Raw genomic sequence first — 14,834 nt, forward strand, 5'->3', positions numbered from 1 at the left:
AATCTGCCAGGTAACAAGCTGAAATAATGTCCCAAAGGCTTAATTTTAACCCTTTATTGCACCTAACCCAAACCCGAAAAATATACATTTTATATACAAAATAATACATTTTCCCATACAATTCTGACCCCAGGAGTTTAATGAAATGGTTATTTTTTGACATTTTACAACATATTGGCTCTATTTCTGGACCACAACAGCAAATAAATGGCCAAAGATGTGTGTATGACCAACTATCTTTTCATTTTCTAAAGCGCATAGGGTGCATTTTTTCACCACCTGTTATTTCTTTATCATTCAAGTGTCTACTTTAAGATTATATTGGGTACCAAGCTGAAATAATGTACAAAATGTTTTATTTTTAACCCTTTAGAGTCATATACCCATCTCACTACCATCACACCACCCTCCACCCACCTCACTACCATCAAACCACCCTCCACCCACCTCACTACCATCACACCCTCCACCCATCTCACTACCATCACACCCTCCACCCATCTCACTACCATCACACCCCCCTCCACCCATCTCACTACCATCACACCACCCTCCACCCATCTCACTACCATCACACCACCCCCCACCCATCTCACTACCATCACACCACCCCCCACCCATCTCACTACCATCACACCACCCTCCACCCATCTCACTACCATCACACCACCCCCCACCCATCTCACTACCATCAAACCACCCTCCACCCATCTCACTACCATCACACCACCCCCCACCCATCTCACTACCATCACACCACCCTCCACCCATCTCACTACCATCACACCACCCTCCACCCATCTCACTACCATCACACCACCCTCCACCCATCTCACTACCATCACACCCTCCACCCATCTCACTACCATCACACCCTCCACCCATCTCACTACCATCACACCACCCCCCACCCATCTCACTACCATCACAACCTCCACCCATCTCACTACCATCACACCACCCCCCACCCATCTCACTACCATCACACCACCCCCCACCCATCTCACTACCATCAAACCACCCTCCACCCATCTCACTACCATCACACCACCCCCCACCCATCTCACTACCATCACACCCTCCACCCATCTCACTACCATCACACCACCCCCCACCCATCTCACTACCATCACAACCTCCACCCATCTCACTACCATCACACCCTCCACCCATCTCACTACCATCACACCCTCCACCCATCTCACTACCATCACACCACCCCCCACCCATCTCACTACCATCAAACCACCCTCCACCCATCTCACTACCATCACACCCTCCACCCATCTCACTACCATCACACCACCCCCCACCCATCTCACTACCATCACAACCTCCACCCATCTCACTACCATCACACCCTCCACCCATCTCACTACCATCACACCCTCCACCCATCTCACTACCATCACACCACCCTCCACCCATCTCACTACCATCACACCACCCCCCACCCATCTCACTACCATCAAACCACCCTCCACCCATCTCACTACCATCAAACCACTCCACCCATCTCACTACCATCACACCATGACTCTAAAGGGTAAAAATAAAAAATGTTGGATATTATTTCAGCATGGTACCCAATATAATCTTAAAATAGACACTTGAATGATAAAGAAATAACAGGTGGTGAAAAAATGCATAGCACCATCGCCTCACAGGAAGAAGGTCCTGGGTTCGATTTCTGCTTGGGACACCTGGGCCTTTCTGTGTGTTTGTGGGTTTACATGTTCTCCCCTTGTTCGCAAGAAGAAGAACCCAATAAGGAAAAAACATGCAGAAGAACGTATCACTAACGCTGTCTGTCCCTGACGAAGACAGGAGCACTTGGATTATTCCCTGGCACGGCTCTTGCATGCACCTACTGTCTGCTTCCGGCTACCCTTGGTGGAACGACGAAGGGATGATGGTTTAAATGCAGAAAACATTAATCGGCGTGTGTGTGTGTGTGTGTGTTACCATGGAGCGGCTGTGGCTCAGGAGGTTGAACGGGTCGTCTAAAGATCGTAGAGTCGGTGGTTCAAATCCCCTCCTGTCCACATGCCGAAGTGTCCTTGGGCAAAGACACTGAACCCCAAATTTATCCCAATGAGCAGGCTTGCATCTTGCATGGTGTAATAAAGAAATTCAAATCGGTTTATTCTCTGATCAAGACATAGTCATAGGAAATACTGATTTTGTTTCACACTATTCTGTGTGTTATAGGCATGGTTATAGGCTACACTAGGGTGGCTGTCTCTGTGTTCATTTGTCTACTTGCTCTGATGCCCCCTTGGAAAGCCTTCCCAGGGTATTCTCAGAGGTTAAGACCCCTCCAAGGGTCCCCTCATCCCAACTGTCATTATGGTTGATTGTTGGCCCAGCTGTCCTGTTTCTCGTCCTGGTGAACAGAAGTCTCCACTCAATGTTTGATCACGTGCTTCACTTGTCTCTCCTCTAATGCCCATTTCATCATATTGTGTTTTGGCCTATCACCACCAATGTCCTCTCTTCATGACAACTTCCGGTCCGAGTTAGTTTAAAATCCTGAGTATGGCTGTTTTTGGTTGCTTTTGGCAGAACTTCTGTCTCCTTCCAGAAACCCCGGTTTTGCAAACTTGTAAAGTCTTGGAATGAAGCAACCAGTTTTGGACTTGCTAAGATGAATCCTGGCATATTGACTACAAATTTTTTAAATATTAGAATCCTTTCCTTAACAAAGGCAGCTGCCGCCATTGGTGTGTGAATGGGAGAGGCCATTGTACATTGTACGCTTTGCTTAGCCTTAGAGTACTAACGCCAATTAATAACACACCATCAGTAAGGTCGGGTATATTTTACCTGATATAATATACCCCATAAAAATACTTCTCATCAAAATATATTAAAAGTACAACAATGCATGGCAAATTGAGGAACTTTACTTTCACTTTTCACTGAACAATGTCACAAAAAAACAAAAACAAAAATCCTATAAAAAAGCTGTAAAATTGATGAAAAATTAGGGAATCGTTAACAAAAAAATCAAATCAATAAATAAATAATGGAGCTGGGTTCTTTGGTCCACCCATTCTTGGGACATGTGAGCCTTGTCTGATGAAGGCACAGTAAAATCCACGAATTAACAAAACTAACATCAGGTGAAATTCACCCAAACACATGCCTGTAGAAAAAAACAGGGATTGGAGCAGCGAAACACTTCTACCTTCAATGACACCAGAGAGCAGCCTGAAGGTACCCAAGGACCACCTCAGTCATCAGCAACACAATTAAAATTTAAATCATATGGGTGAAAATCTCCCGAGGTTAGTACTCTAGGGTTAAAAACGCTATATGAGTTCAGTCCATTTACCATGTGTCACCCAGTGCACGTGTGGAGTAAAATAAATATTTCTTCTTCTTCTTCTTCTTCTCTTTCTCCTCCTCCTCCTCCTCCTCCTCCTCCTTCTCCTCCTCGCATCTGGCTAACTCGCGGGTACTATCCACTCCTGTATCTTTCTTAAGTAGGCCTATGTCCACGTACGTTGGTGCGGGACCCCCTCGAGATTCATGCCCGCGTGTCGGCTCCCGCTTCCCACAGCACCGGTTCACTGGCTGGAAGCTCCTGGTGTCTCAGGCAGTGACCTGCCAGCCTCATTCTCCTGAGAGAAAATGTTTAGTCCGATCGGGAAACGATCTCGCCAGTCAGTGTTGGTTCTGAGGAATTGCCTGCCCAGTAGTAGTGCCTGCCCTTTTCCAAACAGAACTGAGAGCTGTCAGGTTAGGGGAAGCCAGATGTTCTCTGAAAGCCCTCTGCTAGAGCAAGGTACTGGTCTGGTGATGGCCAACAGATCCTGGCATCAGTGCAATCATGGCATCCACTACTTGAATACATATTTAGCCATTGGTTTGTGAACGGGTGAATGAAAAGCCATTGTAAAGCGCTTTGGATAAAATAAGTGCACTGAGCTATTGACAATGTAGGCCTCACCTATTTTTCCACGCAAACTTATGATGGGGGAGTTTTGGTGCTTTCGGCTGAGATCCATATGACATGTTTGGGCGAAAGCCGATAAAGCACCCATATTTTAATTTCACATCAGCTTTTGGCGGTTTCGGCTGAGGTCTGTATTAACATGTCTCAATAATAACTCAGTGTGCTACTAACCATTTTCTGCCTCCCCTAGTGCCTCTCTCTCTCCCTCCTATCCTCTAACCAGGTCCAGTGTCAGCTGTGGAGCTGTGGATATCGTAGTATTTAGTACACACACACACGTACACACAGACACACATCAGTCCACATCCGGCTTAGGCCTGGACCTGATGCTCTTAGCCTTTCTTGCTCTGAAAATTTTATTTAATGTATTGTTAAATGTTCTTAGCCATTAGACAAATATACTCCAGGAGCTTGCCCCAGGTTGCCTGTTTCAATATCTGTTTGGTCTGTATGGCTTTGATTTGATTTGATTCACTTTATTTATCCCGAAGGAAATTAAAATGCCACGTAGCTCATAAAACAGCCATAAAAACAACACAAGACAACAATACACATATAGAAACATACAAGATAAGGACAGACCAAAACCAAAACCAAAAACATCAGACATGTACGTTGTTAAAAACAATGGATGTGTTGTACACCAAGTGATCTCCAGTTAAAAGCCATAGTGTCATAATGGTGCGTTATTAATAAGTGCAATCCCTGTGGCCACGCCCAGATTGTGTGGAGTTGAATAGTCTAATGGCTGTTGGGAGGAAGGACTTCCTCGAGCGTTCTGTTCTGCAGTGCATGGTGGTGAGTCTGTTACTGAAAGTGAGAGTGCTCCTGTGTGCCATCAGTGACTGGTGTAGTGGGTGCTGTGGGTTGTCCATGATTGATAGAACCTTCTAGGCTCCTTGTGCTACTAACCCTGTTCTGCCTTCCTTCTCCCTAGTGCCTCTCTCTCTCCCTCCTATCTTCTAACCAGGTCCAGTGGATGCCCCACTGTCACCAGTAGACCTCCCGGAGTCCGATAGATACCCCCGTGTCTGCTGTGGATGTCGTAGCATGTCCGTAGAATGTTCTCTCTCCTATGATGCTTTTAGCCTCTCCTACTCTGAAATGTAATTTAATTTAATGTATTGCTTTATAAATGTTCTTAGCCGGTAGACAAACATACTCCTGGAGCTTGCTTGATCGCCTTGTTGAGAGGGGTCAGGGAAGAATTTTTACAGCTCACTTATCTGGCCCCCCCCGGTGATTACTGTTTTTTTGCTTCCCTCTGGAATATGTAGAGAGTGGGTCGTATGCCCACCTCCCTTGTTCTCTGTAAAGCGCATTGTGTTGCCTCTGGGTATGAAATGCGCTATACAAATAAAGCTTTGATTGATTGATTGATTGAACATGTGTGGCCCAAAACGGCACCAACATTGAATAAAATCATTCGGACCAGATCTGGCAAGTCAGCCCAACCCGTGTGTGCACTACAGCCGGATCAGGAGGCTTTCAGACGGATCTGGCCCAAAGATTCTTGCTATCTGGGGGGTCCCTGGATTGCCAATGGGTCTGGGTGGTGGGAGGTGCCTGGATATGTCATTGAGAGAGGTCAGGGAAGAATCCTTTTACAGTTCACCTATAATGGCCCCTTGGGTGAACAGTTTTTTTGCTTCCCTCTGGAAAATGTAGGGGAATGATCTATGTCCATCCCCCCTTTGCTCTCTGTAAAGCATATTGTGTGTATGAAATGTGCTACACAAAGTTTAATATGAAAAGGCCCTCATGCTAGAGACCGATTCAGAGACCCATTCTACTGTGTTTCCTATCTATGCCATGACACCTGCAATGACAGGCAGCCGGATCACAGCTGGCCAGTGGTAGCTCACACACACACACACACACACACACACGCGTGTGCGCACACACACACACACATTATATTTGTTGTTGCCATCACAATGGCCTTCCATGTGAGAGGTGAGATTTTCTGTTTCGACTCGACAAAGCAAAGACTAAAACAAATGTGTTGTACCTGACTGAACTCTATGTGGGGAGAAATACTCAGCAGTCTGACGTGGCTAGCTGAATGAGCTTAGTACAAGGTTCCCACTCTCAAAGGTCAAATTCCCTGACTTTACCTGACTAAAAAGCTGAATTTCCATGACCTGTAATGAATGGAAAAACAGGCCCCCTTCGTGCAGAGCAGATATGGCTGCGAAGGCTGGTTCCCTCTCCCATATTTGATTGTCTGATAGTAGTTTTACAAACTTTACAATTAGCTTTCCTGTGGTCTACTGTTAACACTCGGCCTTTGAAGTCATCATTTTTCTAGCCAAAGCTCTTGAAATAAACATTGTCCTGCCATGTTTGCCCCAGTTAGCAGCACAGGAGACTGCATATCTTGACTGAAGTAATTGCCTGCAGGAAGGGGATAAGTAGCTGTGGTAGTAACCGAGTCATGCAAAGAGGAAACCACAAGCCACATTCATCTTTCCCAATGACAGGTGCAGAATGTTTTTACCAGGTGTCTTAGGGGCTGCTTTGTCAAAAACACTTGTCAACACTTTGGACTTCCCAGAGCAGGTGGGGATTTCAAAGAGACGGACAAAACAAGGCATTGAGATGCAAGGTGTACAACACCTGCCAGCTAAGATGCCTATTAAACCTGCCTGCAGTAGAACGTCCAATGCCCTTGCCCAAGTACAGTGATCCGACTGTGTCCAATCTCCGCATTAGGAGTCATTCCCCAGTATTACCACATAGCGAGAGTACCACATCGCGTAAGTAAGTCTAGCTGTAGGCTAGTCGCAAAGGATGAGCATTGTCAACAGATGTGTAGTTCTAGTACAGCTGTGTAGTTCTAGTCCGGGTGTTATGGTTGTGGTTTTAGGACGGGGAGTTGTGCTGTGTTTGTTTGGTGGGGTTCCCCTGGTTTTGGTCGGTGCAGAATTCCCATTGTGGTCAACAGTCAGTCGGTGGCATATATACCTACATGATGTACAATACAGCAAATCTGATGTTGCAGTTATTAAGTTTTTGGGGGAGAAACATCAGACAATTTAACAGATAATGTTATAAGATAAAATTTTTAGCAATTAAAATACATATACTCGCTCTAAGTAGAACAGAAATCAAAAATACCCTATATTCATTGAAATGTTCATTAAAAACATATTCTGAAAATGCTATCCTTCTCTGGATCTTTTTAATACTTAAAAACTAATACTAAATACTTCCAAAGGGGGTAGCTGACCTACACTGTACTATCAGCTTGACATAAGTGTGTAGTCACCTTGATTAAAGAGGTGGGGATACACAGCCCACTGGGACACCCTAGAAACACAGCCCACTGGGACACCCTGGAAACACAGCCCACTGGGACACCCTGGAAACACAGCCCACAGGGACACCCTGGAAACACAGCCCACTGGGACACCCTAGAAACACAGCCCACTGGGACACCCTAGAAACACAGCCCACAGGGACACCCTGGAAACACAGCCCACTGGGACACCCTGGAAACACAGCCCACTGGGACACCCTAGAAACACAGCCCACAGGGACACCCTGGAAACACAGCCCACTGGGACACCCTGGAAACACAGCCCACTGGGACACCCGGGAAACACAGCCCACTGGGACACCCTGGAAACACAGCCCACTGGGACACCCTGGAAACACAGCCCACAGGGACACCCTGGAAACACAGCCCACAGGGACACCCTGGAAACACAGCCCACTGGGACACCCTGGATACACAGCCCACTGGGACACCCGGGAAACACAGCCCACAGGGACACCCTGGAAACACAGCCCACTGGGACACCCGGGAAACACAGCCCACAGGGACACCCTGGAAACACAGCCCACTGGGACACCCTGGAAACACAGCCCACAGGGACACCCTGGAAACACAGCCCACTGGGACACCCTGGATACACAGCCCACTGGGACACCCTGGAAACACAGCCCACTGGGACACCCGGGAAACACAGCCCACAGGGACACCCTGGAAACACAGCCCACTGGGACACCCGGGAAACACAGACCACAGGGACACCCTGGAAACACAGCCCACTGGGACACCCTGGAAACACAGCCCACTGGGACACCGTGTGCCTCCATACTGTAGTTCAGACGTATTCAGCAAAGCCACAAGGTGTAGGACAGCAAAGTTTCCTGGCATGTGTGAGCCATATTCACACCATACGTGTGAACCATATACATGGCAATAAAGAGATCTTGGGTCTTGAGGTGAGTGTGATGCTGCAGTGGTCTGTGGTGTGTCACTTCAAAGTACAGTGCAAAACGTCATGGGTGGTCTAGTGTGGATTTATTCAAGGGGGGGAATTATTCAGAGCAGAACCTTACAAACCTGTCATGCCAGGTTTGACACATCACACCCCCATCTGGGGAAGCTCCGTAGGAAACTGTTTGGAAAAGAACACGCACAGGCGATTGGATGAACCATCTGTCTATCACCGGCTAACTTCAAGCCAGTTGGGAGGAGAGCAAACATCAGAGAAAACATCTCTTCCAGTGAGAAAAACTTTCAGTGCCGTTCTTTGCTCTTCTTTCAATGCAGAAATACTCTCCATTTCAGATATGCTATACTAGCATCCTCTATGGCTACGCTAACCTCTTCTTTAGGAGCCGCCATTGTTTCTTGTTTCTGTCACTGTCGTCGCACCTACACCACACCCATACGGGAGTCCCTCGTCATAGGATGCTGATTGGCCCGACCAAATTTTGTTCAGGCACATGGGTTTCTATTAAGCCTGTCTAGACTGATGTGCGGAAAGAAACAGAATGTGAGCTTGCGAGGTCAGGAAGGTCTCACGAGGCTACGAAACCGCACCTTTAACAAAGATTTTGCTATACTGGCATTTTGAATACAAGAGTTCCACACACATCTGTAACAGCTCGAACAATGAAGCCCACTCAAGGACCAAATTCATTGAATAGAAGAATAGAAAGTTTATTTGCCATGTGTAACAAGTACGGGTACATGTACATTGGAATTCTTGTAATCGCTTGTCCTGACAGTATCTTATCAGTGCTAAGTTCATTCCAGTCTTAGGTACTCAGATAGACATTTAAAGGTTCCCAAACTGGCAGTTTACTATACTACCCGTCGTCTAGCAGTCTGTCAGTATCATCCTCATCTACTTATCTCATCTGATCATGGATGACTATGTCTGTGTCCATGATGTAGGAAGTGCAATTAAAATCCTAATTAAAGCAGCATTTAAATGTGGAAATTGCCCAAATGTTACCAATAGGAAAAAATCTATCCCCACCCTCAGTCAAGTTTGCTGTTTGGGTGCCGTCCCACTGCATTTGAACATTTTCCCTCCCTAAATCTCCACTATCAGTTATCCCTGGTCTGCCCAAAAAAGGAAAATATAAAAACTTGAGGTGACATCCTGAGTGAAACCAAAACTCTGCTGGGACATTTCTAACAGAGGAACTTCCAGGAGGAGGACGGGACAGGGCTGCCCAGGGGTGGGCCGTGGGCGTTGGTGGATGAATCAGTACTTTTACTGTGTGATCCCGCTTCAAATGGAAGCGTAGCAGTCCCTTCAGTTCTGAAATGACGTTTGACAGATGTTCAGTCTAAAAATAGCATTGCCTGTTGGTTCAGTGATTAGACCCATTTCCTCAAGACTGCATGGAACACCTCTGCACTCCCAACTGTTCACATAATATAGTTGTGAAGAAACATTGGAAATATTGAAGTGGGTGTTAAAGGAGTAGTAAAGGGAAAATGCATGTTTAGCGCTGTTTTGAGGTTACTTATGATAATATACAATGGTTCAGATCAAAACGTTGACAAAACTAGCACTTTTGAGAAAGTCTGATAATTGCTCTACCACCGTTTTGGTCATACAATGGATGTGGGTGGGCACCTTGAAAAATATTTAAAAAACATGTTAAACTCTCGATTTCAAAGACAAGAAGCTCACCGAGGGGGTAATTGGTGTCCGTTGGTGTTCTGACATCAAATTCGCCGCAAAGTATGAATCCTGTAGGGTTTTATTGATCATTTTATGAAATCCATTGACTTGTATTGAAGCGACCGTTGTAGATGTGTAGATCAATCCGCAGAGGGGATTCATGAAGCAGAACTACTTACGGTAGCTATTGTTATTGTTTATGTTGCTAGGCTACCTAGTTTGCGGAGGTTTACACACTTATGTGCTGCAACTAAATAGTTATATGCTAAATATTTAAAAAAGCCTTTCCAAATGAACTAGAATCTTACTTTATGGCGAATTATTTGTCAGAACGCCAACTAACACCTCGGTGAGTTTCTTGTCTGGGCTAAACATGCATTTTCCCTTTACTACTCCTTTAAACTCTCAATTTCAAAGACAAGAAACTCACTGAGGTGTTAGTTGGCGTTTTGATCTGAACCATTGTATATGATCATAAGTAACCTTAAAACAGGGCTAAACATGATTTTTCCCTTTACTACTCCTTTAATTCTCCTCAATAAAGTGAAAAATCTAAATCTCAAAATCTGCCTCTGACCTTTTTTCTTTTTTTGTCCTACCCTTCCCAAATCAGCGAGATAGGATTAGAAGACTATTCTCTCCCACCCCAGCCACTGAATTTGTTTAATGCAACTCGGCTGTGCCTCGTGCCTGTGACCACAGCACATGGGTTATACTGTCGCAAGTAGGCTAATCCATGCCCTATTATGAGTTATGCTTCATCATAATACGGTTGAGTGGACAAGGCTGGTCAAATTAACTGTAGCGCTTCTTTGTTCCATACATTCCATCTCCCACACTTGATTAAACCCTTTTCTGACGCCCCCCCCCCCCCCTCCCTTTTGTCCCATACACCTGAATTCCACTAAGTCTTCTCGAGGCCCTGTAACTGTGGGGCTCATCAACTATCATACTCATCAACTCAATAACAAACACGCAACTGATTCCAGTGCAACTTTTTTTCTAATGTAGGTGAGAGAAAGTTGGCATGGAAACAGAGGGCATGCCTCAGGTTGTGCTTTCAATGGATACAAATTCCCCCACCTTCTTCCCCCTCAACACCAATATTTCACTACGTACGTTCACTATATTGCCATAGACTCAACACCAAAAAACGGAGGTGGGCAATGTGTGGAAAATAAATAGTGTTGTAAAACTGCCGTTGGCCTTTCCGGGCATTCCAATATGTTCTGTGATGACATTGTCCAATAAAATGTCAGGTATGAGTGGCTAGGTCATCAGTGGCATTCTCAACTGACAAATGGGGGAAACCCCTTCCTTGTTCATCAGATGGAATCCATTACTTTCCTCACACACTCTCACTCTGAGTTACAGTGATCTCTGATCTGTTGTTCTCATTTGCCAGTCTTAAATAATCCCTCTGCGCTTTCATCATGTCTAATATATCAGAAAACTACTGAAGGAGCACTGTCCTTTAAAAGAGAAAATGATAATAGTGTGCATCTTTGCGGTGGTCTCTCTTTGCAATACAGTAGGACCCCACTCATCCGAACTTCAGAGATCCGAACCTCCCGGTCTACCGGACAGGCTTAAAATACGTTTCTTTTTTTTTTTAGCCTGCTATCTGGTTGGTGGGATTTTCATTACAGTACTGTATCTTACTGTGAATAAAAACAGAACTGTATGTAGACCTACATGTTGCAGATGAGCATCGAGTCATTTTTCGTTCCCAGTTAATGGACTTCAGGAACACAGACGTGTTGTGAGCATGTAGATTAGCCTATACAGTACTAGGCCTACTGTATTTGTTAAATAATAGCCCACAGCCTAGGCCACGTAGCCTACATCGATGGTTTTAGAGACTTTCTTTTAGGCTAATAGCCTAAGACACAACTTGTCTGTCATTTCATTTATTTATTTATTGATTATCATTTGTTCTAATTGTTGTTGGCTTGTTTTTAGGCTATACCATTTTGTTCTGCGAATACAGTAGCCTATCGATACCGCGTGGGCCACATTTGAGAATAAAATACTGTATTTGATCAAAGCCCGCATTCAAGTGGAAATTCGTTTATTTTATTATAGGCTACTATAGACCTATTATAGGCTAGGCTATATGAGTTTAGTTGGCTATTTGATTGCAATTTTGATGCATTTTCACAAGTAGGCCTAATTAAGGGTATTTATCAGTCTATTATGAGTCTATATGAAACAAGTATATAGGCTACCACCTATTGAATTTGGTGCATTTTAACATTTCAGTCATCCGGACATTTCAGAGATACGAACGACCTTCGGTCCCGTTGGGTTCGGATAAGTGGGGTCTTACTGTAGTCTACTGTGGACCATGCATTGCTCTTAAACAGGCTGGCAGCCACTGAATTAAACCAGAGTGTCTGCAAGAGGTTTAACAGCTACCTGTCTGAAACAGCAAAATGCATTAAGGTTCAGCTTAGAGATCACCAAAGGGGCCCCACAAGATTAGATTTTAGGGCCTGCTCATTTTAAAAATCCACAGCATGATCTCTGCTGTGTGTGGAACCCTAGACCTCCAAGCTGACTGTATTAAAAATGCATTCACTAATCTGAAATGAATTACGCCCCTTCCCCACCTCCACCCACCCATCCCAACTTAAAAAACATGCATTGGTGAAAAGAGCAGCTTCCCTCATCTGGAGAGTTAATTTGTTGTAGCCCTGTTGGCCACCAAAGGGATTTTACCCCAATGTAATAGCTGAGAAAAAAAATCCCAAGAGTCATCAAGAGGAAAAAAGTTGCAAAAAATGCTATGCCCACTCATATCAGCCACCTATATAAATGGAGGGTAGTCAGCAATGCAAACCATCACAGCTTCAAGACAGCTTAAAGGACAACGTCTAGACTTCAAGGTTACCATGAAGAACACTTTCAGGATTGCCATTTGGATGCTCTTTCTCATGGGCCATCTTCAAGCACTCCCAGTGAAAAAAGTTTCCAGAGCAGTTTCCAGAGCAGTCAATCAGACTATAACATGGTTAGAGACTGGAACTGTGACATGTGTAAGTTACTGTATGATCATGCTGTTTCAAACTGTTGGAATGTATTCCTGTGGGTTTTACTAACCAATTCCCTTTTTCTTACACAGGATCAAGCTATCTTCTACACACATACTGCTCATAAAGAACAGGTAAGATGATATACTGTATGTGATTGGATTAGACGTTTTATCACTCAACTATAAAACATACATTGAGTACTGTATGTAGTCTGGGCATTAGTAGTACAGTAGCATATACAACCACAGGGACAGGAAACGCATCAAGACTGCTGAGATATGGTTCAACACAGCTCCAGCAAACTCCTCTCCTCTCAGCACAACACAGCCATATTAACCACAGCTTTGTTCTGTGCCAAAGTCAACTAAACTGTCTGTTTCCAGTGCTTTATTGCAGCAGTCGAGAATACACTGATTACACTGAAAAATACACTGGAGAATCCACTGGAGAATCCACCGAAGAAGGCGGGAGAATGCACGACGGACCAGGGATTTACTGAACTTAAACAAAAACTTACACAACTCTATATGTCCTGGAACGCTTCCCAAATCAAAGGGACAGAACCAAGCGTGAGTACTTTCTCATTTTCAAATAAAATTGAACAGTTCCTCTCACTCTGACATCAAAACATTACCCCTAATTGTCATGTTCCACTATTCACACATTGTGAAACATCATCTAACCTAATCTAATCTATCTTCTTCACAGGGAGATGCTGACTGCGGGAAGAGCTCCATGCACAGCAATTTCAGGAGGTTCATCACAGACCTTGGAGCTGTAGTAGAGAGGCTTAACAGTAGAGTCAAACAATAAAGCAAAGAGCCTCTGTGTATATGGGAGAAAGCTGCCGATGATGATTTACATTTGGTTTACATTTATATACATTCAAGTGAGTTAATGGCAGTTTTATAGTTCTCAATGTCTGTTCTAAATGTGTAAGCTCTAATTTATTTATATAATTTATTGATTATTTAAGTTGACATTAAAATGCATCTCAAAATATTCAGAGTGAGTGGTGAATATTTCTAGAGCCTTAGACACTGAAAAGTGTTTTTTGTTTGTTGTTTTCCTAAGCAAAGACTGTGATTTAAAGTTCCTTTCATTGACAGTGTGTTAGTTGTTAAGTAAGTAAGTATAAGTAAAGTTTATTTATATAGCACCTTTCAAGATACACAATCACAAAGGCCCTCATTTACTATCGTACGACAGAAAACTGGGCGCACGATCATTTGAATGGACAGGACAGTTATTGGTTGGGTAATGAAGAATTCAAGACGTAACTGAGGGAACATGTGTGGTTAGCGAGCAGGAAAGCTGTCACTACTACAACAGGTTTCTAGCCAGGAGCGGCCAAAGAGGTCAACCTGTGAACCACAAGGTGGATTACTACGTATGTCTGATATCTGTGGGAGGGTGCATTCCCTGCAGCTAAGGGCAACTCCAAATGGCTTGTGGATGGAAATTTAGCTAGGCACTCTCACTGGTGTACTGCATAGTTGTCCTTTTGCAGCTTTGTCATTTGGGGTTATCTCGTCTCCTTCAATACTAATGTGAGGCACCCATTAGTGGGTACATAACTGCTGTGTTTAAGAGTAGAAGAACTGCTGGATCTACTCTATTCAGTATCTGAACACCCAAGTGTTGGGCAGGCCTAACAATTTACTACCACATCAAAAGAGTTGCACATCCTGTTTATCTCTACATCGATTTCATGATGTGACAAGAGACCAAGAACGCTCTTTCTGATGCACATGTGCTCATATTTGCGCATCCAGGTGTGAGGCACAGTAGTCGATGAATCAGACTATTAACAAAGACCTGAATGAAGGACAAATAGTAAAGTAACTAAGGGCCGCCAACAATGAACCTTTTACTGTTAGGCAGTATTGTCTTTTACTACAT

Source organism: Borostomias antarcticus (assembly GCF_949987555.1).
Source record: "Borostomias antarcticus genome assembly, chromosome: 21".
NCBI classification, from domain to species: Eukaryota; Metazoa; Chordata; class Actinopteri; order Stomiiformes; family Stomiidae; genus Borostomias; species Borostomias antarcticus.